Raw genomic sequence first — 24,136 nt, forward strand, 5'->3', positions numbered from 1 at the left:
ATGATTTGTAAAATGCTGGGAGTGTGCCTGGAAGCTGCCTGTCATGACCGAGAGAAAGTTAATCGTAAAATACAAAATTTACAAGATGAAATTACAGGGCACAAATCCACCAATCTGCTGTTATCGATTAAAATAGAGCAGCTGCAACAGCAACTTAAGGAATCCCAACTGAAACAACAAAAACTGGGGGAACGTGTTGAAATGATGCTAATGCAGCCTCTGAACCCCCCTGATATCGTTCAAATCAGAAAATTAATTGTGTCCCCTGAAGACTGGGATGGTAACATTTGGAGCGATACACATAATGACTCAGACCAAAATAATCATTTTCAGCTGCCTGAGTCTCCCCCTCTTGCAGTCAGACCAATTATTAAAACAGAAGAAACAACAGGACCTGGGGGTGGTGTGAGAAGTCGCATCAGCAAAACAACCCCTTTTGATCCAATTGAAATAGCCAATTTACAAGATCGTTACGGCCGTAAGCCTGGAGAAACTGAAACTGAACACCTATGGAGAGTGTCTCTAAACAGGGGAGATAGAATTTTACTAGATGGCGATGAAGCCAGTGGTTCTTGGGGTCCTGGTGTCTTTTTGGATGCTGGTCCCAACCCCCCGAGTGACCCCCACTCACTAACAAGCAGAGTGGCATATTGGGCTGGTGGCATTGATGTCTTAGAGAGAGGAGAACCTCTGTTAATACCTATCAAATCTCTAAATGACCTCTCTGCAGCTTTTACAAAAGCTGCCTGTATTCCAGCCATGCATCAGCGTAAACCTACTGATGGTCCTCTTTTGGCACCTGTAGCTCCTGCTATACTCAAACTACTGATAAAAGGGGCCCCTGCCATGCTCAAACCTTTTCTCATTGCAAAATGGGATGAGATCCAGAGAGACTTAAATTATAACGAATTGGTAAATCTAACACAAACTATTGGAAATAGTAGGGAAGGAGAATTAGAACAGAGGGAATTAGAACAGAGAACTTGGGTGACACTAATGCATAAAACAATAAATCATTCCTGAGAAATGGGATGGAACAAAATTTCCAGTGAAATGAAAAATACAGGTTGCACTGTCAGGCAAATTAAACAATCACATCAAAATAATTCCCAAGAACAAAAACCCTCTGACTGACAATTTAAGGGCCAGGAGTGGAGAAATGAACTGTGGAAGCAAGCATTGTCACTAGGAATTCCTAGAGCCGCGATTCAGAGACAGCCTAGCGGCGTCATTCTGAGTCTAATTCAGGCATTTCAAAAAGGTATCGCTCCAAATGCTCCAACTCCCCCATCACCAGCTCCCAGAGAAAAAAAAAAAGATAACCCTTTCCTCCCTCAAGAGGATCAGTTGCAAAGCACAGGATCAAAAAACTGATAAGGTCCGGACGGCAACTGGGCCTGCCAGTCCGGCAAGTAAAAGCTTATCAGTGGATAAATGAGAACGGCCCTTACATTTTAATTCCAGTTGGTCCTCGACAACAATTAATAAAATTTTTGATTGATACTGGTGCACAAATTTCAGTAATTACCCAGCGAGATGCCGATAAGCTAGGCATACGACCTGGACGGCAAGAAGTTAAAATTACCGGAGTTACAGGAACTAGCACTGTGTGCCAGACAGCAAAAGTTAATTTACGGCTCCCTGGCGAAAAACGTGTAACATCTCTTCGCTTTGCGATCAAGGAGCATTATGAAAATATCCTGGGTTTTGACGCACTGAACGGCTGGACCTGGCGTTTGCCAGACGGCAGTCTGTGGTCTTTTGGTTCAATTGCCAACCCCAGCCCTAATAAAAATCAACAAACTGCCACAGTGCATGTACTCCGTGCAGCTCCAGCACTTCCCGAATCAAAAATTACTGATGTCCCACAGTATCCAATTTCTGCTACAGCACGAACTGGAATTTCTGAAGTAATTGCAGACTTAGAAAAACGGCAGATTATTTCCCGAACTCACTCCCCATACACTTCTCCTGTTTGGCCAGTCCGTAAACCAGACGGGAGGTGGCGTTTAACAGTCGATTATAGGCGTTTAAATGCCAGTACAGCCCCATTGACAGCGGCAGTCCCCAACATTGCAACTTTAACGGCTACACTGCAAGCCTCCGCACATCCTTGGATGGCAGTGCTAGATGTAAAAGACATGTTTTTCATGGTCCCCTTACGGGAAGAAGATAAAGAAAAATTTGCGTTTACATGGGAGGGTATCCAATATAGCTTTAACAGACTCCCACAGGGATATAAACACTCACCCACAATTGCTCATGCTGCGCTTGCTGAACTTTTACAGACAGTTTCACTCCCTGCAGAGGTAAAACTATATCAGTATATAGAGGATATTCTAATTGGAGGAACCTCTCCTAACAAGGTGGGAGAAGTGGCAGCAACAGTTTGGCAAACATTGCATGAAGCAAAAATTGAAATTCCACCTGAAAAATGTCAGGGACCAAGTAAAGAAGTGAAATTCCTGGGCACTTGGTGGATTGCTGGAAGTGCAGCAATCCCACCAGATACTCTAAATAAAATAGAACAATCAGAAATGCCCCAATCTAGAAAAGAATTACAACAGCTAATGGGCACTTTAGGATATTGGAGAAAACATGTACCTGGATTCTCCATCATTGCCTGCCCACTGTATTCACTTTTACGAAAAGGAAAACCGTGGAGATGGGATTCAGAACATGAAGAAGCAATTAAAACTCTGATACTGGAATTAAAAACATATCAATCCCTAGGACCTGTCCATCCTCATGACCCTATTATAGGAAAACTGTTTTTTGCAGAACATGGCACTTATTGTAACTTATTTCAAATCGGCCCTGACGGGCCAAAGAGACCTTTACTGTTTACGTTTAGCTCAACTGCATTTAAAGAGACGGAACAAAGAAGATATTCAGAGTGGGGAAAGGGTCTTTTGTCTTTAGTCCGTGCAATTAAACAAGTTGAGAAAATACGTCAAGAACAAGCTGTTCAGACCAGAGGTCCACTTAATTAGAAACAATTCTAAAGGGGAGTGCTCCCTGAAGTGCTAAGGCTTGGACAACAGGCCCAAGCCAGAGTTGACCTATAGATGAATCCTGTATATTTTATAACTGATAACCACTGTGCTAACAGGTATTACACTAAGTTATAACAAACCACCTATTCTGATGTAAAAGGTGGGAGTATTGAAGCCTGAGCAACAGGCCCTGAACCAAAACTGCTAACCCAGTATGTAGTCATTAGTGAAATATGCATAGAAGATATAGCTTAAACATCATAAAACACGTCTATCTTGAACGTATCCTTCTTTGTGTGTGTGAGCAAGATAACAGGGCCACAGAGACAGTTGTCTGGCCCTGTGACCTGGTGTGTGACCTTGCTCATAAATCAACTAGATAAGCAGGGAAACTCCCTTAGCTTCTCCCTTGAGCCCTGGCCAGGCTCTGGGGGAACCTAATGTGAGATGGAAACCAGATATTTCCGCTTAAAACAAAGGTGCCAGCTATTGCTGATTTTTGGTACATAAAGCTGGGCCCACTCACAGCGACTTTGGGTGCCTCACCTACGGGTGGACGCACCGCATAGGATTTCCCACTTGCTGGGAAAGGCTCAACAAATCCTCGCTGTAACCGGGGCTGCCCAGCGCCTGCGGGTCTGGATGATGGTAACGTATGCAAGGGGTGATGGATCTTTCTTAATCACTATTCTCTCTCTCTCAGGTAGCAATGATTTGATGGATTACCCTGTATTTTCCTATTTGTTTAAGTGCACTGTTCTGTCTTTTCTTACTGTATGTTTTCTGTATTATTCTGTTATATTATTTAGTTATTTCTAGTAAAATACACCTGCTCTTTTCACTCTGGTGTCTGAGTTTAATTGATATCCCTAGTCAGCAAAACATAAATTGGTGTCAGAAGTGGGATCCGACAAAAATGCCATTATTTAAAGTAACCATTGGATGTTTTAAATTGTATGAAAAGGTACCTATTGAAGCTGCTAACTCAGTATGTAATTATTAGTGAAATATGTATAGAAGATGAGGCTATCTTGAATGTATATTTATCTTTCTTTGTGTGTGGATAAAACAGGGCCACAGAGACAGTTGTCTGGCCCTGTGACCTGATGTGTGATCTTGCTCAGCATCCAACTAGATAATCAGGGAAACTCCCTTAGTTTCTCCCTTGAGCCCTGGCCAGGCTCTGGGGGGAACCTAATGTGAGATTGAAACCAGATATTTCCACTTAAAACAAAGGTGCCAGTTATTCTGACTTGCTGATTTTTGGTACATAAGGCTGGACCCGCTCACAGCGACTTTGGGTGCCTCACCTACGGGTGGACGCACCGCGTAGGATTTCCCACTTGCTGGGAAAGGCTCAACAAATCCTCGCTGTAACCGGGGCTGCCCAGCGCCTGCGGGTCTGGATGTTGGTAAAATATGAAAGTGGTGATGGATCTTTCTTTAGCACTATTCTCTCTCTCAGGTAGTAATGATTTGATGCATTACCCTGTATTTTCCTATTTGTTTGCTTTAAGTGCAATATTCTGTCTTTTCTTATTGTATGTTTTCTGTATTACTCTGTTACATTATTTAGTTATCCCCAGTAAAATACGCCTGCTCTTTTCACTCTGCTGTCCGAATTTAATTGGTATCCTTAATCAGCAAAAGACTCCCCCAGAGGGAATTGCACAAAACCCTACAACTAGGAAATGGTATACCTATCTAGTGGGCATGGCAGATGAAATGCGATTGGCTGAAGGATACACAAAAGTTTCTAAACTATAAATACCTACTAATACTGACCCACTAGCATTACAACAACCATTTAAACCTTCATCAATTTTAGATGCACTCTCCCCCCCCCCCGAGACAGTTCTCTTTTCTTTCCTTTTCAGAAATAACCAACTCCACCAACGACATCGTGGAAACAAACACCACATCCAGCAAGCCCACCAGTAGCACTGTGAAAACAATCCTCATCTTTAATATGAGAATCTTTGCAGAATTGTGCCTACCCTTTAAAACCTGGACAAAAGACTCTTATCATGGTCCAGCATGATATAAAAGAAATACATCAAGTGCTAACGAGAGCCAAAAGGATGAAGAACATCCATGGTGGGAAAGCTTATTTGGATGGTCACCACCAACAACAGGACTGTTTAATTCCATGTTTCACTCAGTCTGATTTTCCTAATTCTAACTTTAATATGTTTACTACTTATAATAGTATTGTATATTAAGCTTTGGAGGATGGTTAAACAGATTACTCAGTTACAAAAGTATCCCTGTGTGTATACTTCCCTAAAATAATTTTTTTTTTAATAAAAGCTAATCAAACACAAAATTCCCTTCAAGTATAATTGGATTATGGCATCCTCTGTTTATAGGCATAGAGGCAAGAGGCAACCACACTGCCACTCTATGGACAAGATAAATTGATTTTAGTCACGGGGTGGATTGTCATGGTGCAATTATCACCCCTCCCTGCCCCTCCTTGTTGGGCTGCTTGGTGCTAGGTGTGATTCCACCCACATCCCCTGAGCTATACACCAATCTGTGGAGATAAGGACTGATAACGTTAAGATGCCCCCTTAACGAACCTGGCTCCTGCCCCTCCTGATTGCTCGGAAACAGTTAAAATGGCCCATCATCTCCTAAGGGCCTGGCACACCTGTGCCTGGGATGTGGTCAAATGGGAACAATAACAGAGTTGCACATTCATCAAGTTCTTGTGCAACTGCTGGAAGGCACCAGAAGGTATTTGACAAAAGTCAATTATCTTGGACCCTATAAACTGCGACCACCAGGGAGACCCTTGGAGCTCTCCTGGATCGCAGTGGGCCTGTGACCAGCATCTCCCCTGAGCTGGGCCGCCTCTCAGGTACCAAAACCCTTAAGGTGTCGTCTGCTGCCAGACCTGAGGGAAGGCCGGGGCGAAGTCCCCTGCTCGAGTCTCAATTATCGCCCGTTGAGGAATGCCAAGGCATTGTGAGTATTTGCTCTAAACTCAAGAGGGAATTTTTTCTTTGAGCTAGCTTCTCTTTCACCTGTTCTTTCTCTGTTTATTGGTGTGTAGGTACGTACTTCATTCTACTGGATCTAGATACTTTTGTTTCTGTGTGTGTGTTTGTCCGTTTTGTGTATGCGCATGTACATATGTATAAATTAAGGTACCGTTAAGTAAGTTAGTGTGAATCTTGTCATTTTAGAATCTGTGAATAAGTCGCTTTTCTTTCTTTCAGCATTTCTGAATTATTTTGTAATGAAAAATTGCTTTTAGTTATTAATAAATCTAGATTTCCTGCTAAACCATCACCGTGTTAATACTTTCATCCGCGACAAAGACCCTCCCCAGATCCAGAGAGTTCCAACTACTGACACCAGGACCCTCACTCGATCCAGTAGCTGATACAACAGGCCACAGGGTGCTCATACCCCTGGGTCTGACTCCAGTAGCTGTCACCAATTTTCACTCACACACACACAGGTCCCACCAGTAACTAGCACCAAGACCTTCATACTCGCTCCAGTAGCTGACATGACAGACCAGGGACACCCACACCCCCCAGTCTGACTCCAGTAGCTGGCACCAAATTCCACTCATACACATACAGGTCTCACCAGTGGCTGGCACTTAGTCCTTGCAGCATGCATACAGAAGGGATAGAGAGTGAGATTATGCAGAGAGATAGTTAAGAAAAGATTTAATACAAAGGTATAAGAAGATAGGACAGACTGCAGTGATCAGGTGCAAGGCTCAGCCAGAGAAGCATACTGACAAGCCCCATTTTAGATGTGACTGACCCCTTTTATACCCCTTTCTGTCTATTCCTCCTTTGTTCCTCCCCAATTCCTTTCCCCTGCACATCTCCTCATGGGTTTGTACAGCTCTATCAATTCCCACATCCCTCCCAGTCTGGGTTCCCCCTTTACAATCTTATAAGTTACAAAGTCCAGGTTGATCTTCCTGAAAGTGATGTCTGTATTTTCTTGATAGCTCATAACTTAGTGTAACTGGCAAGGTTTGTTTCTCATCACTGCATCCCTTATCATTTGTCAGTAGGTTTGTGTCCCTGTATCTTCTTATTTATGGCTGCCTCCTTTTCTTGTTTTCCCTTGTTGCACTGAAAAAGGTCCTTGACCAGATACCCTTTAAGTTGCAGACACTCTCCTTCCACATACCCTTACATTAATAAATTTGTCCCTCACTCTATTTGTCCCAGGACAGCACAGGTGTTCAGCCTCTTGAGGCCTCCCACTCTGGTGTCAGATCTTCCCTACTGGCACACAAGAAAGGTATTTTGCACTGGCCTACTAATGTAAGGATACAAAGATGTGTTCTAGGCATTCTCCTTTCTGGTACCTTAGTCAGGGTGGCAAGATGAAACAGATACTTTAAGCTAGTTGTTGGACTTGTCATCTATAATCAGAAATGTCAAACCAAACCAACTCCATAACAGTTATTAATTTGTGGGTTGGATTCAATGTCCAATTAAATCAATGAAAAGACCTCAATTAACTTGAAAAAAAAAATGGTTCAGAACCTATCTGTTTTATACACTTCCAGAAGGGTCATCTTTTTAGTGTGTTTGGCCAACGTCTCTAGCACTTTGTAGAAAGCAACATAACATTATGAAGGATTAACTGGTTCAGAAACAAATCTGCTAGCTCCTTAGGGAACGACATTTTATTGAAACATTTCAAGAGATCTTGATTGACAGGATAGTTTTTTAGCTCAAAGCTTTTCATGATTTGAAAGGGAAATCTAAGTGGGGAAAAGTCCTCAAACTGGGTCCTGAAATCCTGGAATTTCAAAAGAAAGAACATGAGGTTTATGTGCACAGGATCTTTAATGTGTTGTCTGTTTTGAACCGGGAGGTGCCAGTCCCTTATGATCCCGGTAAGAAAGGCACTTAGACACTCTCAGGTATCATTTAAAATGCTATTTATTAGAGCTAACACTATAAGAAGAAAATAGCATAGATAATCTTACCACTCCAAACATATACTTGGACTCTGTATAGATGTTTACTCTTTTACCTTTAGAGAGCTCCAAACTCGGGTTAGGGCTATAATTTCTGCCTTGTGAGTGGAAGTATTGGGCAGCAATGCTCATGCTTCAGCTTCCTTTTGTGGGGTTACCATGGCATACCCTGCCTTTTGTTCCCCATTCACCATGAAGCTATTTCCATCTGTAAAAAGTTCAACTTCAGGATTGGCTAGTTGTACATCTTACAAATCAGGTCAGCTAGAGTATACTTGCTCCATGACATGCAGACAGTCATGTTCCATCTCCCCCCACTCATATACTGGCATTAAAGTAGCAGGGTTCAAAGTTGAAGATATCCTTAAAGTGACATCATCTTGTTCTATCAGCATTGCCTGATATTGGGCTAGCCTGCTGTCCCAATCCAATGTCAGGGGAAGTTTCAATATGATCCCAAGAGCGAGATTAAGACACAAACGATGTCAAATGCCGTAGACCCAAAACTGTTTTTATTATTAAAAGTGAAGAGGGGTAGTGATAGGACAGAACGAAAGGAAAAGACAGAAATCAAGCAAGCATGCGGAATAGAGTTGCAAGAATAGTCACCACCATGGATCCAGCAGCATCCCGTTGGTCCTCAGTCTTCAGTTCTTTGGTGGTGGGTGCATATGCAGCAAAGTTTTCTGTTGCCTTTTAAGTTCATCATATCAGCTGATTAGCATATCTGCCCACCTTTAGTTTTTTTTCCTCTGGTCCCACAGGTTTTTGCTGCATCCGGCTTCTGGGGCAGAAACGCTGGCCTCTTGTCAGTTCATTAGCAATGCAGGCATGGTGTCTGGGGTACACAATAGAGCCACAAATGGCTACACAATGGAGCCACTGATAAACATTTGGTTTCGCTCAGTCTATGTCTGCCCCTTTGAGGCTTATCTAAGGAGTTTGTCAATGCAACTGCAAGGGAGTGGGGGGTGCATCCTTCCATACACTCCAGCTTCCTTGGGTGACCTTCCTTAGACTAATCCAAAGGCCGCAGCTTGTCCTTGAGGTTTGCACAGACACAAGCAAGCTTTGAGACAGTCATTTGACATTTCAGTCTCTCACACCTGCTAGGAGAGATCCAATGATGTCCCTTTTGTTCGAGCACGGCTGACACTGCATGTGGTACAAAAACTGTGATAGGCTGTCCCAAGGTTAGTTTTCAGGCTTCTTTAATTAACACCACCACTGTAGCTACTGCTCTCAAACATGCAGGCCATCCTTTACTTACTTCATCCAATTGCTTAGAGAAGTAAGCTACCCGCCTTTTCTAGTTTCCTAGCATCTGGGGCAGGACCCCCAATGCTACATGTTGTCTCTCATGGACATATAACACAAAGGGATTACTCAAGTCCAGCAGACCTAAAGCAGGAGTTCTCATTAATGCAGTCTTAATGGAATCAAATCCTTTCTGGCACTCTGGTATCCATTCCACAGATTCTCCAGGCCCCTTGATAGCTGCATATAATGGTTTGACAATCAGGCTAAAATTTGGTATCCAGAGCCCACACCATCCAGCCGTTCCCAAGAACCCTTGCAGTTTGTTCTTAGATTGGGGGGGGAGCTATTCAACAAATAGCTTCTTTTCGTTCTGCACCCAGTTCTCTTTTTCCCTGAGATATTTCCAATTCCAGGTAAGTCACTGTAGTCTGAGCTATCTGGGCCTTTTTCTGGGTGACATGGTATCCAGCTAGCCCCAGGAAATTGAGCAAGTCAATTGTGGCAATTTTACTTTCCTGTTCAGTTCTGGTTCCCAAAAGTATATCATTCACATATTGCAACAGTGTGATGGAGGGATTCTTACCTTGCCATTCTTCCAATTCTTTGGCAAGTACGTTACCGAACAGGGTCAGCCTATTCTTGAATCCCTGGGGCAGCACAGTCCAGCAGAGTTGTACTTTCCTACCAGTAGTGGGAGTCTTTCATTCAAAGGCAAAGATCTTCTGTCTTTCCTCCTCCAGAAGGATGCAAAAGAAAGTATCTTTTAAGTTTAGCATGGTTGTAATCCTGATTTTAACTCTACCTTTACCAGAGTAGCGTTCTTTGCTTTTCCAGGTTTCTCAGAGGCCCATACCAGGGGTATTACAGCATCCAAAATTTCTTCCAAGATCCTGGTCTCTTCCTGTTTCCTTTCAGTCAATAGTGACTTGCGGAAACAGACTCTACAACTCGAAATAGAGTTATACAGCAGGTATGTTTTACTCCAGCCGGGGTGCAAGGGGATTTCTCCACAAAGCTTGCACACCCACAGCACTTTTTACCAAAAACTTATCGAGTGTGGCTATACATATTCATTGGATTACATAACACAAACATACATATGCATGAGTAAGGCTGGGTTAGCTCTAGAGGCTGGTGTCAGCAGTTTATGTTCTCTTTGCACCTGCGCATTGCCTCCTGGGGGGCATCTTCGGGGGGCTTTGGGAAGAAGGCTCGTAGTCTTTCTCACCTTGTTTTTTCCCCAGAGCATGCACAGATTCTCTTGGCCAATTTCTTGAACAACAAAAATGTTTTTCAGCCGGTTTACTCATCCTATCTTATTTAATGGAACCAATGAAAATTCTACCATCCGTATATGGCTATCTTTACTCATTACCGAGGCCCAACTAGTTAGAGCACACCTGTTCCTCAAGGACAAAAACATGATATTTTGCTGAACACTGCAGTTCTTGGTAGATTTTCACAGTAAACTGCTTTGTTTTGATGGACACAGTAGTCCTTGGTAAAATTCCACAGAACAGTCTGGGCAGGCAGGATTCTTAGCAATATTCAAAAATACTATAAGTTTCTATAAGTAAGTAAATAAGTAAATAAGTCTTAAAACAAGTAATCATTTCTCTGTATCAATTCCCCCCTTTTCCCTAAGCAAATTCTTTTGCAGTCAAAAGGGTTTCATTATATTTTATTACTGTCTGTAAGGTCCATATTTGTTTTGTTAGGTTCTTCAATTCACACCAAAAGATAAGATTTACTGTCATTAACATTGTCGTAATTATTAGTAATATCAATATCGGATGAGTCAGTATATTTAAGATTTTGGTAGCTGATGGGGAATAGCCTGTAAACACATCCCACCAATAGTGTTCTCCATCTGATTTCACTCGTTTCATGACTTGGTGTATTCTCTCTGTAGCATGCTGGACAGTAGTTAAAGCCTTTTGTCCACTTTTTTGGACTTGTTTCATCAATCCTTTTAAATTTTCATGATGCAAAAGTTTTCTCACTAGGGTCAGATCCATTCCCATAGGGTGGGTTGCCAATCTTGAATTAACTTATAATTAGATCGTAACAACTGATAAGTTGTGACAAGAGCAGTATAATTGAAATCACACCCTGTAAGACTAACGAAATTGCAGATACAGATGTTCGAATGATTACTTGTATCTATTATAAGGTCATCTACTTGTACAAAGTCACACAGGGTTCTTAAACAAACACATCCCACCCCCATGTAAATTATAACAGTCTCTGGAGTTTCATTAGGGTGAATCTCGAATTGGCAGATGTTTTGTTCAGTGTCCAAACATCATGTTGTCATATATTATAACGGTTGCCAAATTCATCCCCAATAAATTCTTTCCCATAATGCCTGTATGTCCAAAATAAGCATCTGTCCAAGGCCATTCCCAAGCACTTGTTAAATTACAGTTCAGCCAAGTTATAAGCACCCATACCCATATCACCATTTTGGGATGCGAAGCTTTAGTGGTCCCACAGGTGTTAATTCCCATTTTGGCTTAGGGACTTTCTTCACCCTGGTGTGGTGTATCCACGATGTCTGTTCCTTAATCTTGATTGCTGTATGGGAAGTTAATAACACCTGAAACGGACCTTCCCATTTAGGTTCCAGAGGTGAATCTGAAAAAGATCTGATATATACATAATCACCCAGTTTAATGTTGTGTACAAGCCCGTCCAGACCTCGGGCTCTGGTCCCCAGGACCAATTTCTCTATTTCTCGCAGTTGCTTTTGTAGACTTATAACATAATCTGTTAGTATTTCATCTCCAACCTGGGTTGATATTCCTGCTTGTATCATATATGGTCTCCCATATACTATTTGAAAAGGACTGTCCTGGTTTAGCCAGGATAGGGTTAAGTTTCCCCAGCAGTGGGGGGGAAGCTCTAGCCGGGTTATGCATATACCATGCTGATATCACGTCCGGGCGCTTGAGTGCGGGAAGAATCGGTGAGTGGGTGGGTTTGTGCAGCCATTCCTCTCACTGCTGTATCGGTACATACCTTGCTCTGTTCATTGTTATTACTGTTATTGTTGTTGTTTGTTGTGTTGCTATTGCATTGTTGTATTAAACCTTTCCTTATCTCAGCCCTGGGCTTTGTATTTCACTCCCTTTGTGGGGGAGGGGCAGCGGCCGCGTGGTCTCAGACCCTGGCAGGGACTAAACCACCACAAGGACTTAATCCTTCCTTAATCCTGGGTTTGGTTCTGATTCTTAGAAGGCCTAAGGGCAATGCTTGGGGCCAGGACAATCCAGCTTCCTGGCCTAGTTTTACTATTTGTTGTTTGATTAAATGATTCATTTTTTCTACTTGACCACTGGCTCGTGGATTATACGGGGTATGTAATTATGTAATTGCCAGTCTATTCCTAAAAGTTTACTAACCTGCTGGACAATTTTTGCCACAAAATGTGATCCCCGATCTGAGGATATTGTTGCTGGAACCCCAAACCTTGGTATTATTTCTTGTAACAATACCTTAGTTACTTCTCTGGCCTTATTAGTTCAGCAAGGGAATGCTTCTGGCCACCTGGAAAAGGTATCTGTCAAGACCAAAAGGTACCAAACCCCCCCTTTTCTTGGGAGTTCAGAAAAATCAATTTGTATTTTACCGTCTGGAACCAAAGACTGCACTTCTACTTTACCTTCTTTAGCCACTCTTTTGGCCTCACGATCTGCCATAGCGTTGCCAAGTTCATGGGTGGAATTTCCTCTTTGGTGAGCCTTGCAATGCATTATAGCCACCTTTTCAGGTAGCTGCACTGCTTCCAGGAGTTTGAGGATTTCTTTGGCATGCTTTATATGTTTTCCCTGTGCAGACAGGAGTCCTCTTTCTTTCCACACTGCCCCATGAGCATGGACCACTTTGAAAGTGTATTTAGAGTCTGTCCATATATTAATTTTCATGCCTTTGGCCATCTCCAGTGCCCGAGTTAGAGCTATTATTTCTGCCTTTTTTGCCGAGGTATTTGGAGGAAGAGTTTTAGACTCTGTTACCTGATCTTCGGTGGTTATCGTGTATCCTGCCTTGCGGATACCTTGTCAGACCAAGCTGCTCCCATCTGTATACCAGGATTCATCAGCGTCCTCTAATGGTTCCTCCTTGAGGTCTGGCCTGCTGGAATAAACTGCTTCAATCGTTTCCAGGCAGTCGTGTGTCACTGGTTCTCCTGTGGCTCCACTGAGAAAAGAAGCTGGGTTGACAATATTAGTAACTTCTATTTTTATATCATCCTGTTCCACTCAGAGGGCTTGGTATTTCAGGTACCTTTGGGGTGAAAGCCAGTATCCTCCTTTCATGTCTAGTACTGCAGACACCGTGTGGGATACTAGTACTGTGATTTTCTGGCCCAATGTGAATTTTCGTGTTTCTTGGATATTTAGAACTACTGCTGCTACTGCCCAATCAATAGACACAATTGAGCTCTCCATGCTCTCTCCTCAGACACGTCTAGCTGAATCATCAGAAAATGTTAGTTGTGTTCTCATTTTACATAATAAGTCACGTCCCAGCAATGGGAGGGGGCACTCTGGCATGTATAGAAATTCATGAGTTAGTGTAGTACCTCCAGTTGTACATTCCATAGGTTTTAAAAATGGCCTAAAAGCTCGCTTTCCTGTGACCCCCAACAATTGGTATATGCATTTTACTTAATGATCCCTTGCAACTAGATACTACCAAATGGGATGCCCCACTATCTACTAGGAAATCTATAATTTCGTTCCCCAGCTTTATAGGAACCAGGGGATCAGCTGGGGAGATTCTGATATTCCCCCCAGTCCCCTTCATTCGGTATCAGATGTCCCTAGCCTAATCAGGTTAACATCTGATTCTGGCCTCCCTTTTCCCAAAGATTCAGCAAATATTTTTTTTTTTTTTCCTGTGGGCATTCATGATTCCAGTGTCCTTCTTTCCTGCAAAAAGCACACTGATTATGACCCACAGAGATACAGTTCGAGGAGTTAACCCCCCGTCCTTGTCCTCTGTTCCATTCACCTCTACTTCAGCCCCTTCCTCTGCCTCTACTGAGGCTCCCAGTGATCATCACTGCCGGCAGCAAGGCTTGTAATTTTATTCCTTTATGCTTCTCCTTGAGTCTTTCCCTCTTTTCTCTCTCATCTCAGTTATTGTAAACCTTGTACACTATTTCTATCAATTGTGATATGGACATTCCTACCACTTTTGCAATGCGTGCAGTACATTGACTGTGGTTCATCAGCATACAAGCTATTAGTTATTATGTATACATTAAAGTTTTCACTTCCCGCTCCTCAGCTGGAAGTGGGTGGTTTTCATCTTCACTGTCGCTACTATCCTGTGATTTCTTTTTTCCATCCCTTCATTCTACATGTACCAGATTCCCTTTTGGGACCAATATCTGCATATCCTCAGCCTTTCCACCATCCTTAACACATTTCTTTTTATATTCTTTTCCAATTTCACAAATTTTACAACAGCTCTTTTTCTTTCCCTTTCCATTAACACTTTCTGCCCATACATACATTCCATCAGCATCATCCATCAACAACCTACATTTTTTACGAGTTTCATGATCATGTCTTAAATGAAAAACAAATCAACATACGCAATTTCATCTCATTTCTCAGTTCTCCAACACAACAACATTAATTGCAATGTAGCATTATATTTTAAAGATCCATTTTCAGACCATTTTTCACCATCCTCCAATTGATATTGTGGCCACTGACTTGCGGAAACATGACTCCACAACCTATAGGGTTATAAAGTAGGTATGTTTATTCAGCGCTGAGACGCACGGGGGATCGCTCCACCACAAACGTGCGCACCTCTCGTGGCACCTTGTCTTGGCTTTATGCTACAAAGCATCACATATTCATAATACGCCTATACATATGCATGACCTACCCCCGCTTTGTATTATAATGAGCCTGAAAGTCTTTTTCATATGTTCCGCCCCGGTCTCCTCCTAGTCGCGTCTGCGCAGTGTGTCCCGGTGGTCATGGACTGGGGTCGCAGAGATGAAGTAGCTCCTCTTCCTCACTGTTGAACTTTTTACCTCGGTTCCTTGCGCAGTCTTTGTAGCCTCCTGGACTCAGGCCGGACCATAGGGTTGGTTTTGACCAGTTTTTAGGGCTGTCTCCCTATTCCATCAGGAAGCGTTCCCTCACAGCTTCCATTAATCAAGGTTTCCATATTGTTCTGCTCTCTGGCCCATCGACTATGATCTATTATCCTATTCAATCTTAGTTATCTTTTAACTAATGGGCCTCTAGCCCCTAGCCTGATCTCTAAGTCTTCCATCTTTATCTCTAAACTAAGTTATACCTTCATTTCTTGAGTGCCTCATTTCTATATCCTATTTTAATTTCCTAGCTCCTCATCTCAGTTCCCCCCTTTTCTAAGACATTAGTAAATTCTTTTACTACCTTTAATAAATTGACTCCTGATCTAACACTTTAGAAAAGTACTTGTTTGATTCCAGCCTATGCCTAAGCTGATTCTTTTTCCATGTGACATAAGCATCTCCAGTGTTCTGGCAGCACCAAAAAAACCATTTGATTAAAATACAAGTTAATAGTCCTAAAATCAACAGTGTCACTACCAGAACAAAAAGCTGTTTTAACCATGCAAAATTAGGTAGCCATGAAGTCAATTTTTCCCAAAGATTTGTGAAACCCCAGGACGTATCATCTTGTGCTATTAAATGAAATAGTTTTGAAGCTTCCCAAATCCTATGCACATCTGTCTCAATTTGGGCCTCACGATTTACAAAGGCACAGCAGCTTTGATTAATTACTGTACAGACCCCTCCTTCTTTAGCCATTAATAGATCCAAAGCCATGTGATTTTGTATAGTTACTTCTGCCAATGTATTAATCTCCTTTTGTAAATTGACAATGGCATCAGCAGTAGCGTTAGCCAAGATTTCAACAGTGGCAGAGATATTTACTATGGCTTTTTCTAATTCGCTTACTCCTAGCATAGGGATGAGCCATCTTACAAAGCTATGAAATCCGGTTCCTCTAATTACCAGGGGGTTCTCAACCTCTCTTTTCTGTTTAACCTGGTACCATAGGGTCCATGAGACACCTTGCAGATTCCTAATGGGGTATGAGATAGGCAATAATATACCTATTGTATATTCTCCCCACCAATTTTGAGGTAAACACTTCCTGGCCTTTCCGTTTGCACATAAGTACCACCAACCTGGCGGTAAACTGCACCTTTTCTCACTGGGACTGTGCTTCCACTCAGCGGTATCATGGCATTCGCCTGGGAATTTCCCCCATCCCGTGTAGCTGGTCTTCCTTATTGACCCTCTGGGGTACGTATTATTGCAAGTTTGATAAGCCCCCTTTTTTGTGCCTAAGAACTGGACCGAATTACTTCCCCTGTTTCGCATCATTACCGGCTGTTGGAGTGGCCATGTGCTTTTTTCCCACATTTGTTCAATGGCTTTGGATTCATTATACAAGGCATCTTTTCGGTCAACTTGATCTAATATCCATTGATATTCTAGCTCAATTTTTAAATCTAGTCTATAAAGACAATACCTGTCATAATTGCCATCGGGTGGTCTCCATACTCCCATCAGATCATGAGGGGTGGGTCCCCCTACCCAACCTGTCATATTTGTAAACCGTGGGATGTTAAATTTGGGAATACCTAGGAAAGGAAATTGACCTGATTTTGGTAATTCTGTGCATACCCAGCAATCTGACAAATTATTTCCTTGAGCCATCCCGTGAAGAAGGCCTACAAAGAAATTCTGATTCCATGCTACCACAACGGCATAGATGTTGACCAAAATTATCGTGAAAAATACAATTTTCCTGGCCGAATTTGTGTAACCTTCCATGGAGATCTATGGGCCTTCTTCACTCTGGTATGATGGATCCAGGCACTCTGCTCCTTGATCTTAATTGCCGTAAAGGAGGTGAGGAGCACTTGGAACGGTCCTTCCCATTGCGGTTCCAGAGTCTTTTCTGCAAGAGACTTAACATACACATAATCCCCAGGCTGTATATTATGCACAGGTCCATCTAACCCTCTACTTCGGGTTCCAAACACATGTTTTCCAATTTTATTGAGCTGTTTACCCAATGCCACCAGATATGAAGTTATAGTCTCATCCCCTGCCTGCGTGGATATGCCCTTTTGTATGCTATAGGGTCGTCCGTACAGAATTTCGAAAGGACTTAACCCCTCTCTTGCCCTTGGCTTAGTTCGTATGTGCAGAAGGGCCACAGGAAGAGACTGAGGCCAAGCCAAATTAGTCTCCTGTCCAAGTTTCACAATCTGCTGTTTGATTAAATGATTCATCTTTTCTACTTGGCCACTTAATTGGGGATGATATGGGGTATGAAGCTGCCAATCTATACCTAAATGGCGGCTGATTTGTTGCACCACCTTTGAAATGAAATGTGGCCCTCTGTCAGAGGATATTGTTGCTGGAACCCCAAAGCGTGGTATTATTTCTTGTATTAATATTCTGGTCACCTCCCGAGCTTTGGCGGTTCTGGTAGGGAACGCTTCCGGCCAGCCTGAAAAGGTATCTGTTAGTACCAATAGGTATCGATACCCCCCTTTTCTTGGAAGTTCTGAAAAATCAATCTGCCATTGTTGCCCAGGCCCATTGCCTTTCCCAGTTCGGCCCATTTCCAATCTGGGGGTATTTTTAGGATTAGTCTGGAGGCAAAGATCACACTGTTGAGTCACTTGTCTTACTGTAGTATATAAATTTCTAGCTCTAATATCTTTAATTAAGTGTTTATATAGGGCCTCTGCTCCCCAATGTCCTTTCTTATGTTCCTCCCTTACTAGGGACCATGTTAAAGAAGAGGGAATGACTATCTTTCCTTGCAGGGTGAGGGCCCAGCCTTCCTCATTATATGATCCTTCCAGATCTGTGATAAGTTTTTGATCTTCTTCAGTATAATTAGGCTTACCCTCTAGGGAAATTCGCCCATCAGGGATTAAAGCTCCTTCTACTTTTACCTCTCCTTTGGCTGCTCGGTTTGCCTCTCTGTCCGCCAGCTCATTTCCCTTCTCCAAATCCGAGTTCACCTTTTGCTGTGCCTTGATGTGCATGATTGCTACTTTTTTAGGAAGCTGGACTGCTTCCAACAGTCTCAGAATTTCCTCTGCATGTCTGATGTTTTTACCCTGTGAGTTCAATAGTCCTCTCTCTTTCCAAATTGCTCCTTGTGCGTGTACGACTCCAAAGGCGTATTTTGAGTCCGTATAGCTATTCACAGCCTTGCCTTGGGCCAACTCCAAAGCGCGGGTCAGGGCAATTATTTCTGCCTTTTGCGCAGAGGTATTCATGGGCAAATGCCCTGATTCTATTATTTCCTGGCTGGTAGTAACGGCATACCCAGCATATCTTTTACCACTTAGGACATAGCTGCTTCCATCCGTGAACCAGTTCTCTGTGTTCTCCATAGGGCTGTCTCTCAAGTCCGTGCGGCTTGAATACGTCACTTCAATGGTCTCTAGACAGTCATGTTGTACTGGTTCTCCTGTGTTCCCACTGAGGAAAGAGGCTGGATTGACAGTGTTAGTAACCACAATCTCTACATCATCTTGTCTACCATTGCAGCCTGATATTTCAAGAATCTTTGCGGGGAAAGCCAATGTCCACCTTTCGCCTCCAGCACTGCAGACACTGTATGGGATACTAACACAGTCATTTTCTGGCCCAAGGTGAATTTTCGGGCTTCCTGGATGTTTAATACCACAGCCGCGACTGCTCACAAGCATCCAGGCCAACCCTTGGCAGTTGTATCCAACTGTTTGGAAAAGTAGGCAACTGCTCGACGATACGGGCCCAGGTCTTGTGCTAATATCCCCAGGGCAATCCCCTGCTTCTCGTGAGAGAAAAGGAAAAATGGCTTACTTACATCTGGGAGTCCCAAGGCCGGAGCCGACATCAGAGCCTTTTTCAGTAGCTCAAAGGTCCATATAGTTTCTTTATTCCATTGAAGGTGTTTCTGTTCAGTGGTCGTCAATGCATATAAGGGTTTGACAAGCAGTCCATAATTATAAATCCATAGTCGGCACCACCCAGTCATTCCCAGGAAAGTCCGTAACTCTTTCACTGTTTGTGGCCTCGGGGTCTGACATATTGCTTCTTTTCGAGCTTGTCCTAAAGTTCTTTTTCCAGCACTAATTTCATAACCCAGATAAATCACTTCGCGCTGCATTACTTGGGCCTTTTTCTTAGACACTCGGTATCCCTGAAGCCCCCAAAAATTTAGCAGGCTTACCGTCCAAGTCATGCAAGCGTCTTTTGTCTTGGTGGCAATCAAGGTATCATCCACATATTGTAACAGTTTCTCTTCCTCAGGCGGGGTTGGGGCTTCCCACGACTCGAGGTCTTTTGCGAGTTGATTGCCAAATATAGTAGGGCTGTTTTTAAACCCCTGTGGTAACACTGTCCAAGTCAGCTGGGTTTTATGTCCACTTTTAGGATTTTCCCATTCGAATGCAAATATTTTCTGGCTGGCTTTGTGGAGAGCGAGGCAAAAGAAAGCATCCTTGAGGTCTAAAACAGTAAACCAGGTTAGTTCAGGTGTCAATACAGTCAGTAAAGTGTATGGATTTGCCACCACCGGGTAGAGGTCTTCAGTTATCTTATTCACTGCCCGCAGGTCCTGAACCACCCGATATGACCCGTCAAGTTTACAGACAGGTAATATGGGAGTATTAAAATTAGACTCACATTCTTTCAGTAATCCTAGTTGTAGGAACTTCTCTATAACTGGCTGAATCCCTTCCTGATCCTCTCTCTTCAGAGGATATTGTTTGATTCTTACCGGCTGTTGTCCTTCTTTAAGTCTGACCTCAACAGGTGGGGCATTCTTTGCTTTCCCGGGCACATCAGTGGCCCATACTCCAGGATATACCTGGTCAATAATTTCTTCGCTGATTCTTCCTTCTGTGGGAACACTAGTTAGGGATAAGCTCATTATTTGTATAAATTCTTGGTCATTTACCTCCAGAGTAATCTCTCCTTCTTTAAATTTAATTATTGCACCCAATTGTTCTAATAAATCTCTCCCCAGAAGTGCCTTCGGGGAGTTAGGCATATATAAAAATTTGTGTATGCCCCATTGTTTTCCTAATTTATACCTTAGGGGTTTGCAAAAATATGCCTTTTCACTTTGGCCAGTCGCCCCCTTTACCATAATATAGTTGTCTTCTAAGGGCATTAGGTCTTGGTTTAAAACTGAGTATGTCGCTCCAGTGTCCACTAAAAATTCTACCTTCTTTTGTTCTTTCCCTAGCTTTGTTGTAACCAACGGATCCGCTAGGGTAGATTCCTCAGGTCCCCGTCAGTCCTCCTTCATATGGGCCACTGCCCTTCCTTTCTGATTACTTCGTCCCCTCTCCTTAACTTTCCATTTTTCCGGACACTCATCTTTCCAGTGCCCAAACCGTTTGCATATTGCACATTGATTTTTTCTTAATTGAGGCGGTCCTCGCCTAAGTTTCCTTTCTTCTTCTTCCCTAACAACTGCTAGTACCCTTCTCTGCCCTCGCTTATACTCTTCTTCTCTATTTCTGAACACTCTCCATGCTTCATCTAGTAATACCTCCAGGTTTCTACTTTCTGTGGAACGCAGCTTCTGAAGCTTGTGTCTAATGTCCCCTGTAGATTGTCCTAAAAACAGAGAAACTAATTGTTGTAGTCCTACCTCTGACCCCGGATCCAATAGTGTGTTGCGACGCATTACGTCCCTCAGTCGATCCAGGAATTCTGATGGTGACTCAGAAGGACCTTGTTTAATTTCATATAATATTGACCAATTTATTGCTTTGGGAATAGCCCTCTCCATTCCTTTTACAATCCACTCCTGGTATGCCTGCAATCTTTCCATATGTGCAGACCTGTTTGCCTCCCATTTTGGATCTTGGAGGGGGAGATATTCTTTAACGTCTCCTCCCGTAATTTTATAATAATCCTCAGCCAAATTCCCTGCAGTTTTTAAAACTAGTTGCTTTTCCGTCTCAGTCAAATGATCTAACAATAGCTGTATATCATTCCAATTGGGATTATGTTGTTTTACAATAAACTGAAAGTATCTGGTCACGCTTGTCGGATCGTTACGGTAATCCCTGGCAACCTTTTTCCATGCCTCTAAATCGGTAGTAGAGAAAGGTACCTTAATTAACATTGTCCCTCCGTTAGGTCCTACTGCCTCTCGGAGAGGTGCCTGCAAGACCGTTGGAGCAGACTTTTTCCTGGTGTGGGAGGATACTGGACTACCCAGGGGAGTGGAGGGTCCATCCGAGTCCTCATTCTGTTCCTGTGGTCGAGGGGGAGGCTTAAACAAATCGGTTAGATCCTGCTCTGGTGCCTGATGAATCTTATCTGCTCTAGTGCATCTTTGCCCAATACTGCACGCTGAGCAACACCGTTTCAGTTTGCCTTTAAATTCCTTTTTATTATCTTGTTCAAGGGCGAGTACCAAAGGGTCCTGTGGAGGTACAATCCCGCAGTCCCTTTGCCACTCTGGATGATTTTGGAGAGTGAAAAACATGTCTGCATATGATACCTCATCCCACTTCCCTTCTCTCCTCAAAAACAGCATTAGTTGTAAAAGGGTGTTATAATCGAGAGTCCCATTAAACAGCCACTTGGCTTCATTCTCTAATTTATATACTGGCCACCATGGATTACAATATTTAACAAGATTTCCTTTGCTTTCTGTGTTTCCTGTCCCAGCAATATCTTTCCAGTGGGCCAATATGCATCCCAGAAGGCTGCTCTTTATAACTCCCCCTTGTGTGTTTCCCATTTTTTTAAAATTATTTTCTTTTCAATTTCCACTTAAAGTGTTTCTTACACTGTATTTTAACTCTGTCCCAGTTCTTTTTCTTTTTTTTCTTCCCAATTATAAAGATTCAGAAGTGCCGTTTCAGGTAAGCATTTAGGGCATTCAGGCCTTCGCCTATCAGATCCACAATACCGCCTTTGTTTACAGAGCTTACACTCCAGCAATACCCAGGCTTGATGGTAACCCCCTCTATTATAAAAGTTATAAGGTATTAATCCACAAACGAAACAAGGAATTCTGTCTTCAATCGGGGGAAGAGCGATTTCAGAGGGTTGTTCCCAATCTAATGCTACAGGTCTCGCTAGAGGGGTTACATATAATCCCTCCAATCGATATAGACCGTTTTCCCTTCTTATCCACTCACTCTCATCATTCAAATAATCACTGGGTCCCAGCCCGAACCACCGGAGGAGAGACTCACTATTCCTTCTCCTCCTACTCATTCATTCATTCCTGCATGCTTCAGAGGCATTCAACACAAAGATCGGATTACAAGAAAAACCTCGGGCTTGTATATGGGGACACCAAAAATTAATCACAGGCTCAAATAACACTTTTTACAATCTGACATACACTTCGTTCGCTTCGTTCATCTCTGGCCGCTCTCCTTGCGGAGAACACGGAACCGCGGATCAGAACGCCACACTCTCTTCGCAGCTATGCTGCGTCTCATACACACACACAGGTACTTGCCGACGCGGAAGTCTCGGACACAACTTAGACGACCAATGTGATCAAGTTGATGCCACTTTATTAAAGGTTACACAGCAATTTATACTCTATCTCAAACTTCACGCGCCGCTATCTTATTGCTAATAGGCTAAAGCTACTTGTTCACGCGCCCTTTTGCCCCCTATGATTGGTCCCAGTGTGGTGTCCACGCGCTGCTCTCCCCCCAGGTAGACCCCCTGTTTTCGACATTCCAACATCTTTATCTCTTGGGCAGGAATGTAGTTTCTCAGGCCGTCTCGGCCTTGTTTTTGTCCTTGAACACAGCTGCAGCTTGTTGTTACAGTGAGGCCCCTCGGTTTGGATCGCTCATAATATGTCCGTTATTTTCCAGCCATTCCACAAATCCCCCTTTTTGTTTTTGAGCGATCCAGACTTCTCTTTTCTTAAACATTTGTTCACCCAGACTATTCAACATCCGTCGCAAACACTGAAACAGACAGGGAAGAAGCAACATCAAGATTAGTAACCCTACTAGCACTATCAATACTCCTTTGACCAAGGTCTGCAACCAGCCCCTTATCCCGAGTCTAGTCGTCCAAGATAACAAGGACCACTGACAGGTCGTACAGGAATACCAGGCCATGCTCTATCCCCACAAATCAGAAGCACTCCAGGTGGAAGTTTAAAGCCTCCGGTGGTTTCTCCTGTTTTCAAATTATTCCAAGAAGAATGCCCTGTCACATTTTGACAACCTACAAATAAATCTCGGCGACCATTCTGAGCTAACCAAATATGTCATGGGTCACCAAACCAAACCACTCCTGTGCCATTCACTGGCTGCAGCTGAGGAACCACATTATGGCAGTTTGGCATCTCCATAACATCAACATACTTAACAGGTGTAACACTGGCCAACAAATCCAATTCTTGCAAGGGTAAAGAAGTTAACTGGTTTAGATTCTCAATGACTGTCTTTTGCCAAGCTGCATTACACATGGAGGGCCAATTTAAAATGAAACAACTATCATCATCTGGTCTGCCAATCAGGTCCACTCTCTGTTGTTTCCAATATCCTTCAAAATCAGTTTCATTTTCCTGCAACGGAATGCCAATTAAACAGGTCCTAAAAGGATCATCTGCTTGTTGTAGACTCAAACAGAAATCCTTTATCCCAGATGCGTTTGCCCAGGTTACCCAAATGTTTGCTCTGGGTTCGATGTCAAGAATCCCTTCATGGCTTAATATGAGCCAAACCAGAACAAATGTGGCCCACATTTGACGTGTAGTCATCATTCCACCTTCCTTTCTCAGGTGTCCTGGTACACCTGCCAGCTTCGAGAGCCATTCTTTCCCAACACCACAACTCTTATCTACTATCTTATTGTTCTAATTAACAC

At 43.0% G+C, this 24,136-nt stretch overlaps 1 long non-coding RNA gene across 1 annotated transcript in view; it reads left to right on the forward strand.

Moving 5' to 3' along the window:
- Positions 1-10,160: 10,160 nt before the first annotated feature.
- The window catches only part of LOC141917803 (uncharacterized), a 61,366-nt gene continuing 47,390 nt past the window's right edge, over positions 10,161-24,136 (forward strand). Inside the window, exon 1 of the long non-coding RNA XR_012621469.1 lies at positions 10,161-10,192. This is a non-coding gene — a long non-coding RNA (uncharacterized LOC141917803). The remainder of the gene's footprint in view (positions 10,193-24,136) is intronic.

This window comes from Strix aluco, chromosome W, assembly GCF_031877795.1.
Source record: "Strix aluco isolate bStrAlu1 chromosome W, bStrAlu1.hap1, whole genome shotgun sequence".
Lineage (NCBI taxonomy): Eukaryota > Metazoa > Chordata > Aves > Strigiformes > Strigidae > Strix > Strix aluco.